Source organism: Canis lupus, chromosome 8 (assembly GCF_003254725.2).
Source record: "Canis lupus dingo isolate Sandy chromosome 8, ASM325472v2, whole genome shotgun sequence".
Classification (NCBI taxonomy): domain Eukaryota; kingdom Metazoa; phylum Chordata; class Mammalia; order Carnivora; family Canidae; genus Canis; species Canis lupus.
The window spans coordinates 26,630,462-26,642,661 of NC_064250.1; the positions used below are offsets into that span (position 1 = coordinate 26,630,462).

The 12,200-nt window shown below is 45.5% G+C and overlaps 2 long non-coding RNA genes across 2 annotated transcripts in view; one reads left to right on the top strand and one right to left on the bottom strand.

Annotated features, from left to right (window-relative positions):
- Positions 1–11,719, top strand: LOC125755558 (uncharacterized). The gene is made up of 4 exons (XR_007412314.1): positions 1–139; positions 1,516–1,589; positions 2,363–2,486; positions 9,345–11,719. It is a non-coding gene; the product is annotated as an uncharacterized LOC125755558 (long non-coding RNA).
- Positions 8,020–12,200, bottom strand: part of LOC112657164 (uncharacterized) — a 12,742-nt gene continuing 8,561 nt past the window's right edge. Inside the window, exon 3 of the long non-coding RNA XR_003134891.3 lies at positions 8,020–8,345. This is a non-coding gene — a long non-coding RNA (uncharacterized LOC112657164). The remainder of the gene's footprint in view (positions 8,346–12,200) is intronic.

Here is a 12,200-nt window from a genome sequence, read left to right on the forward strand (position 1 = left end):
ATCTCAGCATGGGGACTTCCGGATGGACAATTCCAGAATCTTAGGGTGCTGGGAAGATTATCCTTCCAGAGAGATTCTATAGCAAAAGTCAGAGAGTGGCTAGTTGTTGGGTGAGCCCTCCAAGCAAGAGAAAATGCAGGTATGTGCTTTCTTCAAAACCAAGGTAGGGGAATGATGCTGCTGGACGGTCTTCATTTTAGTTCCTCCTCTTTCTTCTGTCTGTCTAGTCTTGCTTTCTCTCTTCAACGTGGTGTTTGTGTTCTGTTTCTCACAACCTGCTATATTTACAGATCAAAAGACAAATTTCTAAAAACTCACTGACCCAACTCTCTCACCTCTGCTGATGACTCTCAAGAGTCTGTTTCTAGCCCTGACCCCATTCCCAAGTGCCTGCTGAAAATCTCTAGCTAGATGTCCACCCTAAGTTCCATTTTTTCTAAAAGGCCATCCTTCTCTCAAAATGGTTTCAACTTCCAACTATGATAAGCTAGTAAATAAGGGATATGTTTTTTATTTTAAAAAAATATTTTTTTTTACTTTTCACTCTCTTTCATTCCCCATTCCAACCTGTTCCCAAAACCTGGTACATCTTCCTTTAAAATGGCTCTTGAAGTTATCTCATTCCTTTCCAGGTCTTCTCTTGCGATCCTGCTTCAAGTCTTCCTTCTCAGACATTTGGTTCCTATCCCTACTTCTCATTACCTCTTTACCTCCACCACTCTCTCTCCCATTTATTTGAACACAATGTGATCTTCCTATCAGTCAGACAAGTCTAGGCTATGCTGTGATAACAAATCACTCCATGGGCAGCTCCGGTGGCTCAGCTATTTAGGACCGCCTTCAGCCCAGGGCCTGATCCTGGAGACCTGGGATCGAGTCCCACGTCGGGCTCCCTGCACAGAGCCTGCTTCTCCCTCTGCCTGTGTCTCTGCCTTTCTCTGTCTCTCATAAATAAATATCTTAAATTAAAAAAAAAAAGTTTAAAAAACCCCCCAAAAAAAAACAAATGACTCAAAAATCTCAAGCTTAACACAATAAAGGCTAACTTCTTATTTGCATTATATATTCATCATGTACTTGCTGTAGCTCTGCTCCAAGTTGTCATTCTGGGACCTAAATGAATGGGACCTTCCCTGTTTGGGACCATGTCGTTCTCAGTGCAAAGGGAAAAGAGAACATGTGAACCATGCTACAAGCATCAACACTTTTGCCTAGAAATGGCACATATCCCTTTTATCTTTCATGGACAAAAGTGTTGCACAAGTCTGATGTTATCTAGGCAGAGATGTGTAAGCCTTTCATAGGAAAAGGAAATAAATGATTGTCACTATAGTCGGCCCCAGTACTTGTTCCTACATTTCAGTTTTCCTCTTCTCCCTAGGACTTAAATGCCATGTGTTGAAACCCCAGCCATCTCACTGTCCTGTTTACTCTCTTTGGCTCAGAGTGATTTCTCTTTTCCATGACTTTTAATTGACTTTATAATCAGTAGTCCCCTTACTGGATTTGTTTTAGGTGCCTACCTGCCCATGGCCCTTCAGGTGGTCTTGTGATCCGCTACTCCTGGCCACAGCTCACTGGATCTTCAGGTATGGCAAGTGACCCAAGGATAGCCAAAATACAGGCTCATTGAAGCCAGTGATGATGATGGCTAGGCTTCAATGATGAAGCCATCATCATTGAAGCCTAGGGCCTGGGCCAATCAAATATAGAAAGAACTACCAAACAACTACCCAAAACAAAAGGAATGTAATACCACTTGGAGTGGTTGTTAAGGCTGAAAGGATGCTTAGAGGTAGAGTCAGAGCAGGTGGGAGATCTGATTCAGTAAGCTGAGGTTAGGAGAGAACAGCAGTTACAGGAACAGAGGATGTGGCATTAGAGGGAGGAGCAGAGACACCACGAGAGGGTGCAGGGCCTTCTGTGAGAGTGGCAGGGGGGCTCGCCAGCCCCCCATCCTTCTCCTTTCCAGTGTCAAGCACATGGGCACTTACAATAAATCCTTTTTGAGACAATTTGAGGGGGTCTCTATTTCTATTAACAGCAAATAAAACCACCTTGCATTTAAAGAAACATTGTCAATTTGTTTCATTTGAGTTTAGTTTGACCTGCCCATTTAGACTTCAGGCCCTCAAAGCAAGGTGCACGTTTGTGTCCTCTGTGAGCCTGCTCTAGTGCGGCATAGGCTTCCACACACATTCTATGAGTGGCTTGCCATCCATGTCCACAGATCTTTGCCTCATTGTCATCATCATCATCATCATCTTCTTTGTAGCCAACTCTAGAAAATCAACCCAAAGCATTACTGCTGAATAAATGGGAAAGGAAATACACATTTCCTTACCCAGGAAACTGTCTCTAGGTCCACTGAGCACAAATTTCTGGGACCCTCATAGTTGACGTGCTGTGGACAGTGGGCACAGAGTGGACACTTCAGAGCTGCTGTAGTCGCGTCTCCAAGCCTCTTTCACTGCCACCCCCCCTTGGTAAGTTGCCGGATCTCAAATTAAGCCTCTTAAAAATGGGGTTACATCTGGTTATGGTGAGAGGAAAATATTAAAAGTGAAGAACTATTAGCTGAAAAGAAATGACACAGACGCTCCCTGCTCCTCACTCTGCTTAATAAAATGCCCTGTGTGCTCAAATCAGCCTGATAAAGTGAGTGGAGCCGGGAGCCAGCTCCTGGCCACTTGGACCACCCATCTGCTTCCACGGAGCCTTTGGATAGCTTTTGTTCCTCTTCTCCTATCCTTTCTGCCTTCCAAGCTCCCAAGTGGAAGGCAAAGTTGGGGAAACAGGGGCAGGAGAGTCCACAGACAGCTTTTTCATGTGTGTGTTCATGCACACACAAGAATTATTCAATCTAGAAAGCCTTTAGTTAGAGTCTGAAAAGACCATGCACCACTTTCCCCTTCCCCTAAACATTGATTTGGGGTGAAAAGGAAAAAAAAATAGATGATAGAGATAGGTAGATGACAGATGATAGAGGGATAGTTCGATCCACAACCAGCCCTCTCCAGTTAACATCAGCCCTTCACTCCTGGGAAGTGTACTTGTATGATTCCCAGGAGGTGAGCAGAAGAGGCCCTCCTGAAGGATTTGGCCCCACTCAATAAGCCGCTGGTTGTCTGCAAGTGGAGAGAGGACCACTTGGGTTTCTCTGTTAAGTGGAATGATGAAGAGAGAGACTCCAGTTGCTCTCATGGTCTTCAGAGCCTATGTGAGGCAGCAGGGAAATCAGCTGAGACCAGTGGCTGTCCCCAAGCTCCTCTGTTAGTTGACACTTAAGGGACCTTGTACTAGTTTGCTTGGGCTGTCCTAACAATGACCCACAGACTGGGTTAATTGTTAAATAGCAGAAATTTATTGTCTCATGGTTCTGGAAGCTACAGGTCAGATAAAGGGTTGTCAGTAGGGTTGGTTCCTTCTGAGGGCTGTGAGGCATAATCTCTCCCTAGCTTCTGGTGGTTTGCTGATATCTTTGGCATCCTTGGCTTGTAGAAACATCACCCTGTCTCTACCTTCACGTTCACTTGGTGTTCTACCTGTGTGCTTGTCTGTTTCCAAATTTCCCCTTTTTATAAGGACACAAAACATGTTGGATTAGGATTTACCTTAATGACTTCATTTTAACTTGATTCCCTCTGTAAAGACCCTATCTCCAAATAAGGCCATATTCTGAGAGTGGGGGTTAGGACTTCAATGTGTGTGTGTGTGTGTGTGTGTGTGTGTGTGTGTGTGTGATGGATTCACCATTTAACTCACACCTCATCTGACCCAGTATGTGAGGTCTGCATCCCCCGCCCCCTCAGCGGCCCTGAGTTTTGTAATCAGACATACTGACCTTCTCCCTTTGAGTCTTGACCTCTTGGACTCAATTAGCCAGAGGCTTCGGAAACAGGCTGATGAAGGCTGGTACTGCTTAAACAGCTCAGTGCAGGGAGGTTCCATTAAAGCACTTCCAATAATTTTTGCAGGTTTTTCAAATTGGTGCATGTGATCAACTTTGCCTGCTTTTTCTAACTCTTTAAGCTTCTTTGGAAAGGATGAGAGGGAGCCTGGAAGGCTGACTGCCTCCCTGAATTTTGTGTGACTCTGTAGCAGGACTCTCATCAGGTAGCCACTGAGGGAAGATAGCAAGAGCTCAAGAATCTTTGGGCTGTGAACTTGTCATTCATGGAGGTGGAAACACTGAGGTCAGGCCTAGCTCTGGTGTGGGACTTAGGAAAGAGAGGAGGTACAGAGGCGAGGGGAGGACAGGTGACCAGGGTGGGGGTGCAGGGGGTCAGGAAAAGAGATGTTATTTTTCCAGGCTTTTCTATAAACTAGGTAATTGTGGGTTGTGCCCTCAAAAGAGATAAACGTTCTCTTCATTGGGCTGAAGGGAAGTTGAGTGTAGTCGTTGGGATTATATTTGGCTTTGTGTAACAGAAAATCTGAAAATAATAGAGGCTTTATAAAGATTGACCTTTATTTTTTTACATGAAAGAAGCCTGGAGATAGGCAATCCAGGGCCAGTATGGCAGTCTTATGATCTTCAGGGAACAAAGCTCCACTTAATATACTGTTCCCCCAACCTTAGCATGTCTCCTCATGATCCCTGATGGCTGCTCAGCCACAGGCCATCACATCCAGATACCAGCTAGCAAAAAAAGGGCTTCTCAGAGACTCCACACAGTTCTGCCTACATCTCATTGGCCAGGTGGTCATGTAATCTTTTCTCTGGGTAGCAACATAACCACAAAATCTGGGGATTTGTTATTAGGAACAGAAGAAAGAATGTTGAGGGGCAAACAGTGGTCTCCACCACCACACTACATATGAAGAGGACCCAGTTACTACCTAAATTTCCAAGATCATCCCCCAAAAAAGGATGTTTCTGAAGCATAAATTCTTTGTGCTGGAGAATCTCATATCCCACTGAATGTGAATAATCCCTCAGGCCTCAGCGTCAGACTCAGTTTCCCCAGGAATCTTCTGGGTCCCTGAGCCTACCTTAGCCTCTTTGTCATATGCTCTCACCACACCTTGTGGTGCCCACGTCATTTTTGAATTATTGCAAGTTATCTGTGTGAGGACCGCTTTCCTTGTATGCCTGGGAGGGCAGGGGCTCTTCCTTGCTCACCATTATGTCCATAGTTGATGTAGGAGAGGAAACACTTGCCTCTCCCCTTCTAGGTTCTGTAGCTGGACCTAAGAATTAAACTGACATAGTAAGGCAGATTAACAGGAGAAAAAACACACATGTTTAGTTTATGTTTTTACATGTACCCAGGAGTTTTCAGAAGGAATATGAGGAGCTGAAAAAGCTGTTAGGCCCAAATATACTGTGGGGAGAAGATAAAGAGGTTTGGACTAGAGGTAGTAAATTGTGGGCCGGTGACTAAGAAATGTATGGGGGAAACCAATAAAAGATACTGATATTAGTATTGTTTGTACAGGACCTTTTTGGCATCTTCTTCCAGTCTCTGGTGAGAGACACCTGTCTCTTCTCAGGGGAAATTTTATGATCTGTTTTTAGGTAAAAAAAAAAAAAGGGGGGGGTGGGCGGTCAGAGAACCCTTCCTGGTTCTACTGTTTCTCAAGTGACTTCAGGTCAACATAATCATTAACAGTGGCATATTTTGGGGTAGCATGTTCTGAACCCCTACATAGACCTTCAATAAATATTCATTAGCTGACTGACTTTGAGTGATTAGAACAATAAAGAAGCCTCAGGTTCAAGGCCATTTCCCATGAGACTTTTCTTTAACAGATTAGCCTAGCTGAGACGGGGGCAAACCTGGATTCTCCTGTGCTGCACACCTGTCAGGTTTCGGGCAGCTCCAGCACCCACACCGATGTCTGGGAGGGATGTGCGCTGAGGCTGTCAGCCGAGCCTTTTTGAGGACTCCCATGGTAAATCTCACTTTACAAAACCAGCTCCTGGGGCACCTGTGTGGCTCAGTGGTTGAGGTCTGCCTTTGGCCCAGGTCATGATCCTGGGGTTCTGGGGTCGAGTCCCCGCATTGGGCTCCCAGCAGGGAGCCTGCTTCTCCCTCTGCCTATGTCTCTGCCTCTCGTGTGTGTCTCTCATGAATAAATAAACTAAAAATCTTAGAAACAAAACAAACCCCAAAACCAGCTCTAGCCAGAAGCATGCCCAGGAGGGCAGTAGAACAGAGACTATAGTGGTGCGGGTGAGTTTTAGATCAGAAAATGCAACTGGCTGCTCAATGTTTTGGGAAGAAAAGTAGGTCACCTTCCTATGCTCAGTTCAATGGCAACCCCAGGCCCTAAAGGGGAAGGAAGGGTTGCGTGATCTCTGATGTCACAGGAGGCAGACAAATTTGGTCATGCTCAGCTTTATGAGAACTACCTGCCCCACCCCCTGGCCATTCTCAAGACTCCCTAAAAATCAAGAAAAAATCTGTCCAGGCTTTTAGGTCTTGGATACAGAATCTTCTCGGGGCCAAGTTTTTAAAGAAAGAGTTCATTTCAGCACCACCCAAACCAAAAGGCAGAACCCAGAATCCAGAATGGCTCCCAAACCCTCCATTTTAAGCTTGTCCAATTAAAGAAGGAGCATTCTGCATTCTGGCTTAGGATCATGGGGTTTTAAAGGAGAGAGCAAGTTTGTGGGAGCCCTGGCAGGGAGCCTCAAGAGGCCTCAGGGTGAAGCGCTGCCATGAGGCAGGCAGAGGAGAGGCTCTGTGGACAGGCCCCCTCCCGTGCCCCAGCCCATGGAGAGAGGAGAGTGAGATTGAGAAATGAAGACTGGGCTCCAGTTTGGCCAACAAAAGCTCCTGCGTCCTGTCCTTCCACATGCAGCGCTGTGATATGAGTCATAACGATCCGGTCATACTTCAACCGCTTCTCCTTCTGACGGAGAAGCTGAAAGTGATGTTCCCCCTCAGTGTGATTTGGGGATCCTCTGGGGCAGGACGGATGAGGAGGTGCTGGCGTTGGCACCCTGCGGTTTGCAAGAGCCAATTACAAAATGATCAGACCTTTTGGAGCCTCTTGTGAAACCACTGGTAACCTGAAATCTGGGGAAATCGGCAGATATCACAAATTAGGCTTTTTTTATTCCCCTTTTTTTCTCCAGAGAGCAGCTTTAGCGGCACACACTGCGTTAGTCATGAGGCAGGAGGCGCCCTGAGTGGGCCTGAGGACAGGGCGGGATAGGACTGGAGTGAGCAGTGCTGAGCGCGGGGCTGCCCCTGACATCCTGGTGACACCATCCCTCTCCATTCCATGTGCATTTCCTTGGGGTCAGTGTTTTCTCCGTGGAAACACCAAGGGCTTCCACTCCTGCTTTATCAGGGTACGGGAAGAAGTTTACTCTCACTGCCCCTCTGCTCAAGGGCTCCAAGAGGATCATTTTCTTGCAGAAGGAGGAGAGAAGGAAAAGCTAGAGAGATGCCTCTACTGGCAACAAGTCACCAGAAAAGCAGATTATGGGCAGCATGACAGTCAAAGGTGGGCTTCCTTCATTCACATCCTCTGACAAAATCGGCAAGCCAAGGGTGCCATGAAGGCCACAGGTGACATTTCTTGTATGTGTGGATCCCTCTGCTTCAGACTCTGTTTTCAGAAGTCACAAAAGGTTGAAAAGGAAACAAATTATTTTCCTGAAAAGGATAATAAATGTGAATAGGAGGGGTATAGAAAAGGACTGTTAAATTTTATTGCACTGGCCAGCCTGGGGTAGGGGGGGTGCTTGTGGAAAAAGATTTCCAGGACTTTTCTCTGAGAGGTTTAGACTCTAGAGATCTAGAGAGGAGACCAGAAATCAGTTTTTTTTTTTTTTTTTTAGATTTATTTATTTATTTATTTGGTGGGGAGAGAGAGAGTGAGTATGCACAAGCCAGGGGAGGGGCAGAGGGAGAGCAAGAGGGAGAGAATCTCAGGCAGGCTCTCCACTGAAGGCGATCCCAGAACCCTGAGATCATGACCTGAGACAAAATAAAAAGTCAAATGCTTAACGGACTGAGCCACCCCAGTGCCCCTGAAAATCACCTTTGTTTTAGAGCCCTACTCCTCCTCTTTGGTCAGCTGCTGGCGGCCTCAGGACTGCACTCTGAGAAGCTGGTTAGAGATGGTCCCCAGGGGGATATATCAATGGTAGACTGATTCCTGGGCAGGACCCTCCCCAGTGCCCAGGCTCTGCATTGCCTCACATCTTCAAGAGTCATCCACTGATACGTGGGCCCAGCAGCGTGCTGGGAATTACTGGAACAGCATAAAAACACGACAGACTGTTCTCTTCTCACCACTGTGAGTGGGGAATGGGGTAGAGCCTGGGAAAAGTAGTCCTTAGGCTCTGAGAGGAACATCTGGGTTGCCGTGGTGGAACCAGTGACCTGTAAGAGAAGTAGGGACCTCTAAGAGGAATTTAATCATCCTGATTAATTAATTAATTAATTAATTAAATCATCCTAAAGGATTATTCTGCTGAAACTCTGAGTAGTAAGGACAAAGCACTGGACGATTTGGTCAAAGTCAATGTGCCAGGCCTCAGTCTCTAAGCCCTGCCATTAGCTGCTCTCCAGCCCAGGAAGAGGCAGAGAGGGGAGTGTAGGGAAGCTCTGGGCTGTGCCCTTCACCTATAGGAGGTCAGCCCTCCAAACTCCTCTCCACCCACATTGACCACCCTGTCTGGAGCCACAATGCCCCAGGGCCACGCAGGGTGTGAGACAGCCCCCCCCAATACAGCCCCTTTCCCCCCAGGGATCTAGGGATGACAGTGAATTTTCATATCTCAGCATAAGTGCAAGGAAGTCCTTCCCCCATGGGCTCAGGCAACCTTCTGGGAACTATTAAAAGCTGCCAGAAGTCAGTTTTTCTGTTGGAAGCACCTCTTTATAAATGTAAATGAGAGTTTACATTTATAAAGCTTGGCAAAACTCACTCTAAGAACCAATTCATTTGCAAAGATGAGGTGAAAAGGGGCCATGGCTTCCCACAGATGGGCTCACTCTGAAGAGAAGCTCCTGATCCACAGTGGTCCCCCCCTCTGCTGTTCCCCCAGGAAGACACCCCACTCCCCATTCACATGGCCCAGTCCTGCCAGAGGACATCACAGAAAAGAAAAGAAAAGAAAAGAAAAGAAAAGAAAAGAAAAGAAAAGAAAAGAAAAGAAAAGAAAAGAAAAGAAAAGAAAAGAAAAGAAAAGAAAAGAAAAGAAAAGAAAAGAAAAAAGAGAAAGAAAGAGAGAGAAAGAAAGAAAGAAAAAAGGAAAGAAAGACGCCAATCTTCACCTTTGCCTATTGTACACCACACCACCCGAGAACTCTACTGCAGCCCTTCCTTGACTGTGCACTTTATATTTATTCGTAACCACTTCCTGTTTCCATTTCTAGGTCAGAAACCAAGCCTACAGATGCACTCAGCCAGGTGGCCCAGCTATTATCACCTGTCAGAGACCATGGCAGTCTATCAGGGATGGATCAGAGGATACAACTTGGAAGGACAAGATATTGGTTCATTCTTAGGAACACATATGAACATTCCTAGGCTTTTTGGAATGCTTCATGCCTAGGACCAGAAGGTTGGCATGCCTGGAAAATCTGTGACTTGCTTGGTTTGCATCTCTCTGCTGTGCCAATGTGCAACTCCTCAGCCCCCTGGAGGTACTAAACAAAGGCACTTTGGGAAGGCTTTTTGTAAAGACCTGGCTGCAAACCTTGTTCTCCCAAGGAGCCAGGCCTGCCAGACCATCATCAGGCAATAGCTGGTAGTCCCTGAGGAAGACATGAACAAGAAGCCGTTTGAAAGCATTATCTTCTAGAAAATAAATTTCAAAACAAGGAAGAAACCACAGCTCAGACAGACGTGAGCGGATGTTCAGTAACCTGGGTTCATGGGAAGACCATCAAGAAGAGGTTTTGCACAATTCTTGCACCTTCCCTTCACGATTGCTGAGCAGTTTACTCAACCTGATTTCACCCAGATTATTCTGATGCGACACTGAGTGCGAAGGACAAGGCACTAGATGGTTTGGTTAAGGTCAATATGCCAAGTCAGTATGAGTCGCGATTTTGGCTTCTCAATTCCACTCTCTGAACCTTTTTTCTGTGGAAATGTAAGCTGGAACCCACCTGAGATGACCCAGAAAACGCTGAGCGCCAATCTTCTCCCTATGCCTCTGAATGAATCAGGCATTCAGGGCTGTGTGGGGCCAGGGCCTTGGGGCAGAGTCCCTGTAAAGGAGAGGTCTCAAGTGACCTGTAAAGGTTGCACATGTTGCAGACTCCTGCATTACATTTTCTTCCACAGCAGGGAAGAGGGAAGAACAGGCCCAGAAAGGCCCAGAAACTCAGGCCAGCCTAGGAGATAGGGATGAGGGCAGCTATCCTGAAAGCAGTCAGGAATGCAGAGACTGGCTCTCCAGAGAGTACCGTCCTGAGTTCAGGGAGGTAGCTCCCAAGAGAGAAACATATATTCTGAGTCTAGTCATGCAGAGAAGCAACAATGCCATATGCAGCAATACAGAAAACAGAACACAAAAAATGTCTTCCTTTTAATTACTGAGGGTGTAGGAAATAGGAACTCACATACTCTGCTGGTGGGAATACAAACTTGGAAAAATTTGGTTGGTTGGCAACTTAGTAATGTATGTTGGAGGCAGAGACAATGCTTTGCATTCACCAAACTCTGTGTTTTCTTCCTGGATACATAGGAAAACTGCATTTCCCACCCACGGTTGCAGTTAGGAGCAGTCATGTGATCGAGTTCCAGACAACTGGAAACTGGGCAGAAGAAATGTTATGAGTCAATTTCAAGTCTAGCCCTAAAACCACCCGTGCAGTTCTCCATTCTCTCTTTTCCTTCTCCTTCTCTCTCTCTCTCCTGCCCTCTCTCCTGCTCCCTCATTTTCTCCTTCCCCTTTCGCCTATCAGCTGAAATCAGAGGATCCATTGAAGAACTCTAAATCTCTGGAAAATGGAAAGTCATCATATGAACAAATCCTGGATCCAGCAAACTGTATAGAGCTCCTTCTACCCCACAAACAGATGACCTACGCTGAACTGTAAAATAAGAGAGAAATACATTTCTTTATTGTGCTAAGCCAATGAGATGGGGAAGGGGGGGCGGTGTTACAACATTTAGCCTATCTTGACTGATGTGATATCAAAATCCTTTAAAATGTCCAGAAGCTTTGACCTGGCAGTTACATGCTTTGGAACATAGCCAAAGGAAATAATTAAGAATAGTCACTATAGTATTGATCATAAAAGAAAAAAAAAAGTTGTAAATAACACTAACTTCCAACAATGAGAGTCATTAAAGAATAATACAACTCTGCAAAGAAATTTTATGCACTGAATATGATTGAAATACATTTGTTGACATGAAAAATTTTCATGATATGTACATGAGAAAGAACAAATAACAAAAACATGGCAAGCATGAACCTATAACCATTTATACACAGATATACACAGAAAAATGTCTGGAAATATACCACAATAGCAGTGATTATTTCTGGTAATAGGATTACAGATGGCTTTAAAAAAAAGATTTTATTTATTTACTTGAGAAAGAGAATGAGAGTGAGAACAAGAACGAGAGAGAATAAAGGAGAGAGAGAAAGAGAGAGCATGAGTGGGGTGGGGAGGGGCAGGAGGAGAGAGAGAAGTAGGTTGCTCATCCAGCAGGGAGCCTGATGTAGAGCTCAATCTCAGGACCCTGGGATCATGACCTGAGCCAAAGGCAGACACTTAACCAACTGAGCCACCCAGGCACCCCTATAGATGGCTTTAAAAAAAGATTGCTTTTTTTTTTTTTTTTTTTGCAGTTTTATGCTTTCAACAATGAGCATATATTTCTTGAGTTAAAAAAAATTTTTTTTAAAGTAGCCTGCTGGAAATGGATAGATCTCCTTCAAACTTGAAACCTGGCCTTGCTCTGAGTATAAGTGTACTGTGTGCAAGGGGAATCCAGGTTCCTTGATGCAAGACTGGTCAGGGACTAAAGCCCCACCATTTATGGGGTTAAACATCCATTTCATCTCCATCCATGGGAGAACTCTCAGGCCCTTTGCCCAACCCTAGGGTCAGTCCAACTGACAAACTGCCCTGACTTTAAGGAAGGAAACCTTTTTCCATCACAAGATTTTCCAAAATTTCCTCAGAGTTGATGGGGCTCCAAACTCTCTTCTTTTTGGATCTGAGTTTGGATGATTTGGGAAAACTGTGGCCACATATTTCCCGCCC